A 10,249-nucleotide genomic window follows, 5' to 3' on the forward strand; every position below is an offset into this window, starting at 1 on the left:
TAGTTATTATTAATCGTAGAACAATTAATAGGTCAATTTAATTATCGAATAATAAAAGTAAAGTGAGTTTAAGAAGCATACTTTTCAATATAAGGAACAAGAATGATCTTATATCCAATACGAGAAGATGCTTTGAAACTCATACCGAGATACTCTTTCAATTCGGTTTTGTTTTGTAAGCAACTGTCATCTCGTATTATGTTTGGACATAACCAACCAAACATTGGCTCATTACTAGATTTTGCAATCAATTCATTGTATAATAACCTGAGAAATCATATTGATTAAAAGAAAAGTTACTTATTATGGAAGTTGAATTGAAAACTACTTAAGGCATATGTATATGTATATTTAATTTATATACTTATGTATTACCTCATGAATGTTTGTATCATGGAAACATTCAACTCTACCCCACATAAGAATTCTTTAATATCAAGCTTAGAAATGAAGGTTGATGAATCCTCAAAGTAGTGGAATTGTTTGTCCGACAAAGGAATCTCAATGATATTATCATCGGTTAAATCGCTAGCACACTCATGTAACCAAAAGCATGGAAAACTAAGGGGGTTACTAAACGCAACCCCATTTTACTAACGCAACCCAAAAAACTCTCTTTATCATATTCTTCTTAAAAAAAACACTTCCCTCTCTTAAAATATTCTCTCCTCCTTTTTACTTCATCCTACTTAAATGAAACAATAACAACCATTTCATCCAATTTATATGAAACATAAGGAAGTATTTCATCACGGTTACATGAAATAGGACCAATTATTTTGTTCAATATACATGGAATAGTAATTGCTATTTCATTCAATTTATATGAAATTCTAACAAACCAAATAACATCAAACTACTTCCCATACCCCTAAATGAAAGAGCCTCTTGAGTCTTGACACCCTTCTTTGAAACAATGTGAGTTCATTAAGATTTTTCAGTTTAGAATCAATTCTTCCCAAATTTTGAAAGGCAAGCACTGCAATTGAATTTGTGCGTATCTTCAAAAACACAACTGAATGAAGGAGACTCAAGATTATGGTATACCACTATGGCCAAAAATCAAATGCACTGCTTCCTCTCTACCAACTTGAAATTACACTTGAAATCAAACAAGTCAACGCAGACAACATAACATACCACACTTGTTTAATGCATCATATTGTAAGCAGTGCCATTGAAAGTACATACATTTTCGCCAAGAAAAGTAAAAAAAATCTTAATTGCAACAATTTCACATAAACAAAGCAATTTCGCAGAAATAAAGCACGAATTTGGGACCATTTATCACCGATTTCGCAACAAAGGAGAACCCAAATATGGAATTTCGCAGTTTCCTTCAAAATCGTAACTCGCAATTTGCATCAATAACTGAGCAATTGATTTCGACCACCCGCAAGTTTCATCCTTTTGAAAATGGAGAAAGATGGAGAAAGGAGGAACATGAAGAGGGAGAAATCACGAAAATTAAGAAAGGCGGAAGATGAAAATGGAGAAATCACTTAATTTATTGTTTGTTATGAAAAAATCACGCTGAAAATGGAGATATTGATAAAAATTATGGTGGTATAGTCCTAACAAAACCCCCTAGATCAGAAATGGTAGAGGGAGAAAGTAGAGAGAAATTGGTAGATAGTGAAGTGGTGAATGGAGTTGTGAGGGGTATTTCAGATATTTTACTGGGTTGTATAAAGTAAAGTGAGGTTGCATTTAGCAACCATGAAAACTAAGGCCTTCACCACCTCTAGATCGATAATAAGTGGATTCTTTGTCATAAAAACCTTTTCCTTCTCCGCATTTCGTTCACCTTCATCACGTCACTAGTAGAATAATTGATTATTGCTGCAGTAGTATTGCTGCGGTTTTACCCATACGCAGCAATATATCACGTAAAAAGAAAAGATAAAATATAAAATAAAGATATTGCTGCGATTTTAGCCAAAAACCGCAGCAATATAGTTTCAATGGAAAATTTTTGGAAAAAGTTGACTTTTTGACCAGATATATTGCTGCGGTTTTGGGAAAAAACCGCAGCAATATATTAAAATAATATTAAAAAATAATATTGCTGGCGGTTTCTTGAACACCCGCAACAATAGGCGTCTTGTTTATATAAATAGCACGCAAGACGCGACCTAGTTAGGATTCATAAGTCATAACAGTCGTTTTTCTTCTTTTCTTTTTTACAGTTCCTCTTCCTCACTCTCCTCTTTCTCACTCATCCTAACTCCTTTGAATATCCAAACACAAAAACTCCTATGCTTCGCCGGTCAAAACTCCTTTGATTCGCCGGCCATCCTTCTCCAAACACGAATTCTGATTCGCCGGCCAAAACTCGCTCGATTCCTCGTATATCCTTTGTCGACCGTTCGTAGCCCCTTCGGCTGTTCTTCAGATCTGGAAACGAAACATAAATTTGAACCTTCTCTCTCGTATATCCGCCGGCCATCGTTCGTTGTTTGCCTTTCTTCCTCTCTGTTATTCTCGTCGAAAACTACTTGTACAAACGGATGAAAATACACGACTTGTCCTCTTTCTTCGCCGGAAATACACGAGTTCTGTATTTTTTTGGTTTTTATTTTTGGATTTTTTTCGGTTGGTAATACTTGTTTTGGATTTTTCGTTTTTATTTTTGGATTTTTTCGGTTGGTGATACTTTTGTTTTGGATTTTTTTCGTTTTTTTTTTGGATTTTTTTGGCTAATTTCGCGACAAGGACGGTTGAGGTAAAGGGATCTCATGAGAAAATCTATACATTGGTTCAATGCAGGCCTGATATATCTCTGGTAAATTGCGGTCAATGCTTAGGGGAATTGTATTCTTATATTTCAGATTGTTGCAGTTGTTCATCAAGTGGAGTTCTTGTCCATGCTAATTGTTTGATGAAGTACAATAATGAGCAATATGCCACTTTTTTACCGCAGCAATAAGCATTTATTCTACTAGTGCGTCGGCCTTCCTCAAGTGAACATGCCTTCTTTTCCTTCCTGTCATGTGAGTCGGCCTTCCCCGAAACCTAGTAATTAGTTAAAAGTAAAGATATTACTGACAATCATAGGAACTATAAAAGAAAACACGCATATATATATATATATATATATGTGTTATGTTAATCATTGTACCTCATCTGAAAACTGCACCAATTGCACGCGGCCACAAAACATAACTGCCAAGGGCATCACTCAGTGAATGTAGACCAACTTCTGGCTTCGGCAGCGGAAGAGATATTTATTCGAAACCAGACACAATCCCGTTGACGTTGACCACATAGTGAATATCATCCACTAACTAGTTGTGCAATCGTACTCGGTCACTAGGGGGTTGTGCATGGCCATAAGCTACGAGAATGAAACTAGCATAACCATCTCCTCGAGCTAATAGTTCACATGGTGTCTCTTCCTTTAAAAAAAACTCTATTTATAGTTAGTCTATGAAAGAACATATATATAGTAAGAACAATAGTTGTTTGACAAAACAAAGGGATTAAGTGATTACCTTCAACTCCGGTACTACAACTGGATCAGGCTGGCTAGGTGTAATAACACTACCCTTCTTGAATGCAGCAAAAGTCGGTAAACCCATTTGCTCCAAAATGGCGTTGAAATTCTGTAGCATCTCCTCTCTAAGCTCCTCTTGAATTGCAGCTTTCATAGCCTCCACATCTACTGAAGCTGCCGAATTCACACCACTTGCACTCGATTTTGTCGTTGTAGTGTATTGATCACCATTTACCTTTCTCAACCTGAGGCGGACACCTCCTACGCCCTTCACGCGTCCATAGTGGTCATGTCCTAAAGTCTCGTGCAATGCATCAATGTGTCCTTTAGGAGTGAACTCACCAGTTGCCTCCTTTTCCTTGAAGCTAATCTACATAAGGATAAGAGAGAAATGCTCGTGAGCGCACAAGTTATATTATATATACCTTATATAACCATATAATCTGTACTTACGATGGCGTTGGCGATCTGTTGTGTTCCGGGATCAGGCAAGACTCTTTGTCCCTTTGCATCAACCTCATGCATCGAACACCACCAATCGAGGACTCTATCTGTTGCCGAGGCTGTGCAACTGTCGTCGTTGAGCTAGTTCTCGTTGCCGTTGTCGACCCTATCGTGGGGTAATGGCTGAACATCCACTTCTCTCTCGCCTGACCGTACGAGTGAGCACCCAGATGATGATAATACTTTCTAGCTTTTGCACTCGTGCTAGTTTTCTCACGAGTTGTCTAAAACACACAATTATAAACAAAGGTTAAGTATGGTGTTATAAAATAATACTGGATCTAAGTGTATTAAGTCTTAATAAAATATTTTTATAATAGCTTATGGGTTGTTTTTTTGGCAACAAATGCTTCCCACTCTTCAGGTTTGATATTCCTCCATATATGATATGGTAATTTAGAGGGTGCAGATGATGTTTCCGGTGAAGCCTCAGAACCGGCTTGTGTTTCTCCGCCGTAGATGTTCTAAATTAACCCCACATCATATGTTTTTAGGTAATTACCACACATGTTTTTGGACATTACCAAGCCCATCAATCACAATCCATTCTCATTATTCATGAAAGCAATACTATGGGGACTAGACAATCATGCAAATAGGTTCATTAGGCCCAATACCTCATGAAACCTCATGGACTTGAGTTTTGGGCCGCCATTGTTCCTCCTTGTACTAAAAAATCCAAATTAACCTCAATCATATGCTTTAATGTAATTACCAAATAAACATGTTTTGGGGATTACCAAACCTACTAAGTGGAGCATGTTCTCTCAGTTAGAATTATTTATCATTACTTATCAAAGAAATTCTAGGGGGATTGCACGATCTGCCACTAGGTCCATTAGGCCCACTACCTCACCAATCCCGATGGACTTGAGTTTTGGGACCCTATTGTCCCTCCTTGTATTAAAAAGTTCAAATTAACCCCATATCGTATGGTTTTAGGTAATTACCAAACATTATTTGGGTATTACCAAACATATCCAATTACAATCTACTCCCATTACCCATCAAAGAAATCCTATGGGGATTGGACAATCATGCCACTGGGTCCATTAGGCCAAATACCTCACCAAAACCCATTGAGTTGAGTTTTGGGCCCCCCATTGTCCCTCCTTATACTAAAAAGTCTAAATTAATCCCAGATCATATGCTTTAAGGTAATTACCAGACATGCTTTGGGTATTACTGAAATTATTTTGGATATTACCAAACCTAGTAAGACATTGTTATCTCTTACATGTTGTGACTTCATAATTCTAATTGGCCTATTTGGATTAACACATTTATATCATATTGATTAATTTGTATCTAGTATTGTTTAGTTCAATTGTTTATTTTTCAATATATTTTGGAATTGGAGGTTCTAAGACTTCCCTTAGTTTCTGTCACGTTTTGGTAATTACCGGAGCCCTATTTAGTAATACCTAAAGTGTCTGTTCCAAATCCCATTTTAGTAATTACCTAAAGTGTATGTTCAGTCATCTTCTCCCTACTTCATCTTCAACCTTTCAAATTTTTCTCTCTCCTCTAAAATTCTTGATATAGTTTGACAACGATACTAGTACTCGAAAAACGCACAAATCGGTCCCAAATAGGCGGTTTCTCAACATCTTACAACAATCCAAACCATGTTTTAGTTAAATTCATAATGACCTATAATGTTAGTTTTGAGTTTCTTCATTTTGAAACTCAAGCCTTAATTTCCATGGAAATTCGGGCTTTTATGGTGTACATACAATCATTAATTTTAGAGAACGTATTGTGTCGGACTCGTCCGACCATAATCTTTGGTCGGACGACTTTCAGGTGGTTCCAATTTTTTTTCAGTTAGTCTTAATTTTTTTTCAGGTAGTCTTCATTTTTTTTCAGGTAGTCTTCATTTTGTTTTCAGTTAGTCTTCTTTTTTTTCAGTTGGTTTTTGTACTTCAGTTAGACTTAGTTGGTCTTTATTCTTTTTCAGGTAGTCTTCATTTTTTTCAGGTAGTCTTCATTCTTTTTCAGGTAGTCTTCATTTTTTTTTTAGGTAGTCCAACTGAAAAAAAAAAGTCCAACTGAAAGAAAACAAAGTCCAACTGAAAAGAAAACAAAACACTAACCTCTGCTTTCTCTCACTTTCTCCTTCTTCTTCATTCCTCTTCTGCCCGCTTAACATAAGTCTTGTTAGTGTTGTTCAACACCACCACGTCCTTCTAACAAAGTACAGGAGATCAACATACATATTATTAGAAGCTTTTGCGATACGATTACAAGCAGCAAAGCATTCTTTATACCAATCCTGTCTCTGTTGAACACCAAGATAATCCAGACTTGCATAGTACTCATCTTTATCAAGAGAAGAATGCACGAGAGATGATTTCATGAGAGAAATGCCAGCCAAAGAAACACCTCGCTCCTTCCTTCATTTTGGTTAAAATCTCTCGGAAATTTGGCTGGATTCTGTCGACTGTTGTGGATGTTGTGACGGTTTTGGTTGTGTCGTTGGCTGTGGCAACAATGGAGATGGTAGTCGCGAGGATGAGGAGTGGGAGGAGCAGTAATAGGAGAGTTTTTAGTGCTCCCATTATTGGTTCTTTTGTGGATGGGAAATGGGAGGAGCAGTAATAGGAGAGTTTTTAACATGACGATGGTCCGACCAAATGTATTGTGTCAGATGGTCTGACACAATACTTTCACTTAATTTTATGTTTTTTCATCTATTCATGGATTTACAAATATGAAAGAGAGGAAAGTGAAAAATAATTCCTCAAAATTTTCCCCTACAATTGAAAATTAAAACTTCGATTTCACAACTTCTCCATCACAAATTCGTGATATTTCATGAATTTTTACCATTTTATGGAAAGAGAAGGGCCCAAGTAAGAGATCTACTGAAAATTCAAGAAGAATCAAAGATCCATGGAAGATTTTAGGGAGGAAGGGATAGAGGAGAGGAGAGAGAAAATCTGGGTAAAAAAAATTCCCCAATTTTTTTTTTTTTGGCCGAAATTAATTTTCGAATTTTTCATAATTCTTTTAATTAGATTATTCTTTTTTGTATTTTTCAAAATTATTTAAAATATTTTCAGAATTTGGAATAAATGATTTTTGTATTTTCTTAAATCATTTCAAAGCAAAAAAGAAAAGGTAAAAGAAAGCTTAGATGGGTGACTCACATTCATTGTGGCCCCATATTTTTCATTGTCTTTTTTAAAAAAAGACGATCTTAGAATTTTCATTTTGTTCAATGAAGATGGTTTAAATGGCGTATAGGTTGTTTCTTCTTAAATCTAGAATTTTCTTTAACTTATTTTCTTTTTTTCCAATTTCAAAAGGCATTTTTGTAATTTCATTATCAAGTTAAAAATCCAACTTTGATTTCAATAAGAATTTCAAGAGTTCAATAAACTCAATTATAGTAAAGTAGACTTTAAAATATTAATTAAACTAATGTTCATGATTACCAATCAAGATAGATGCTTAAAATCTTAGCATGTTACATGAAGTGTTTGACAAATCCAACCAAGTAATATGGACAATTGGTTTAGGAGAGTGCAAAGGTTAGCGGGTATGGGACTTGGTAGGCAGCGGCAGGAGTGGTTCGACACTTGGTTTCCGGCGAGGATGTACAGGAGGAGAAGGGAGCATTGTGAAGGGGGTGGGGGAGAAGAGATGTGTGTGTTTTGAGTGAGTTTTGGGAGGCAATAACAATTGTTTATACTTTTATAGCCATTATAGAACCCCACAACCATGGATTTTGTTGATGAATTTGCAACACTACGACGCATCTCTAAATTGTTGACTTTAGGAGCCCTACTAGAGTTTTTCGGTGCAAAAATCTAATGTAATTCCATTGTTATATGAGAAAGAGGAATCGAGGAAGAAAGTCAAATGAGTCTTATTTCATTATTTTCTATGCTTTTGATTAATATTATTTTAATTAAAACTTGATTATAATTATTATGACTCGCAAAATTTATAACCTATATAAATTTATAGAATTTGGTGATTTGGTCTGTAGCTTAAAATTCACATTTGCATTACTTTAAGTAAAAGAGTTTTAAGCATCATATTATATTTAGAGAAAAAATTTAATCACTAACTATGATTATTATTTAATTAACTACAAGTAAATTTTCAGCATATTACAAAGGATATGCCAATTATTAGTAATTATCCTTCGAAATTCATGGAAAAGATTTGCTAATTGCAATTTCTCTTTTTTTTGTTAAGATATAATTTGAATTGATTTACATCAACAATTATGTTAAGTATGTTATTGTATAACGACTTCGAATCAAACACTTATTGAATTTTGGTATAATAGGCAATAATTACAAGATCTGATAGGTGTATATATGGTTTTTAAATTCAATTTTATATTAGTTGTCAAGCACATGTACCAAATTCATAAAATCAATGCAAACAAAAAATTGACATGCTTTTAACAAATTAACTTTCTCCACAATTTAAGAAACTAAATTTATTTGGTTTTAACTACACTCATACACACACAAAAAGAGAAAGAGATAAATTGAATAGTTTGTAAGCACATATATCAATATTAACATGATGTGAATTAGAGTAGTGATTTGATATGATTTTAACCAAAGATAATATACATATTGGCATATATATGGGTTTTTTCACCAGATACCCCTGACAAATTAAAAAATTTAAAATATATCCTCAATGATCCAAAAATGCACCATATACCCCTGAGTTTTCGAAAACGTTCACCAGATACCCTTTTTGTAACTGCCGTTAACTCACCGTTAGCTTTATTTTCCATTTTGCCACTATTAAGCTCTAGCCCTAACCTTAAAATCCCTAACCCTAATCCTTAACCCTAATCTAAACATTAATCTAAACCCTAATCTAACCCACTCCAACCCAACCCAGCCCAACCCTCCACCCCCTCCCCTCCCCCTCCCATCCACCCCAACCTAGCCTCCTCCCTCTCAAGTCTCCCCTCAATCCACCCCAGCCCAGCCCAGCCCCGACCCCCACCTCCACCCTCGAATTTTGCGCTAGTCCCCACCCCCACCTCCACCCTCTCTCCCCTTTTCGCGGCAGCCCCCTCCTCGTCCCCTCGAATTCTGCGTCAGTTCCCACCCTTTCCACCTTTTTCACGGCAACCCCCTCCCCGTCCCCTCGAATTCTGCGTCAGTTCCCACCCCCACCCTCTCCCCACTTTTTGCGGCAGCCCCCTCCCCGTCCCCTCGAATTTTGCGCCAGTCCCCACCCCCTCCCCTCCTCGATTTCTGTCGCTAACCCCCTCCCCTCCCCCTCAATTTTCATGACAAACAACATCTTTCACAGGAGATTTCAGTCGCAATTAACAAAATGTCCGCGGCAAAATCTGGCCGCGCGAGATCTCCGGTGGAGCTTGAGTCGCACGAGGACGAGAAAGATTAAGGGTTGGTGAGGGCAGGGGATTCACGACCGAAATCGATGGGGAGGGGAGGGGGATAGGGTGGGGGTTGCGGTGGCAGGCGGTTGGGGGATGCGATAGTAGGAGAGGGGATGGGGGCTGGGATAAGTTAGAGAGGATGGAAATGGGGGAGGGTGGGGCTGGGTGGGGTGGGGGCTGGGGTGAAAGAGGTGGGTTAGGGTTAGGTTAGGGTTAGGGATTAAAGATTAGGGTGAGATTTTAGTGTTAGGGTTAAATTGTGGCAAAATTGTAAATAATCCAAACGGTGAGATAACGACAGTTACGAAAAGGGTATTTGGTGAACGTTTTTGAAAACTCAGGGGTATATGGTGCATTTTTGGAACATTAGGGTATATTTTGAATTTTTGAATTTGTCAGAGTATTTGGTGAAAAAACCCTATTATATATATATATATATATATATATATATATATATATATTATATATATATATATAATATATATATATATATATATATAACATATAACATATAAATATCTTTAACACATAAATATCTTTAACACATTAACTTCTTAATAATGTATTTAAAAAAGTAATCGAACTACACATTTAATGTTTACATTGGCTTCTCTCCGATTCCAAATAGGAAGAACGAAAGACAATGGAGGCAGTAATAATATTCATTATTAGATCATTACTGATGAGAAAAAAGTTTATTAACGCATTAGATCAGGCCATAGTTCAAGCAATTATAGTTTATCAAACAAAAATAAAAAATACAAAAGTGGTTCGAATAGGCAAACTAGCTTAGGCAAGGTAACACATGATTGATCAAGTGTAAATGTTCCAAACTTGTGCCTATAATGTTGGATTGGACT

Source organism: Beta vulgaris, chromosome 7, assembly GCF_026745355.1.
Source record: "Beta vulgaris subsp. vulgaris cultivar EL10 chromosome 7, EL10.2, whole genome shotgun sequence".
NCBI classification, from domain to species: Eukaryota; Viridiplantae; Streptophyta; class Magnoliopsida; order Caryophyllales; family Amaranthaceae; genus Beta; species Beta vulgaris.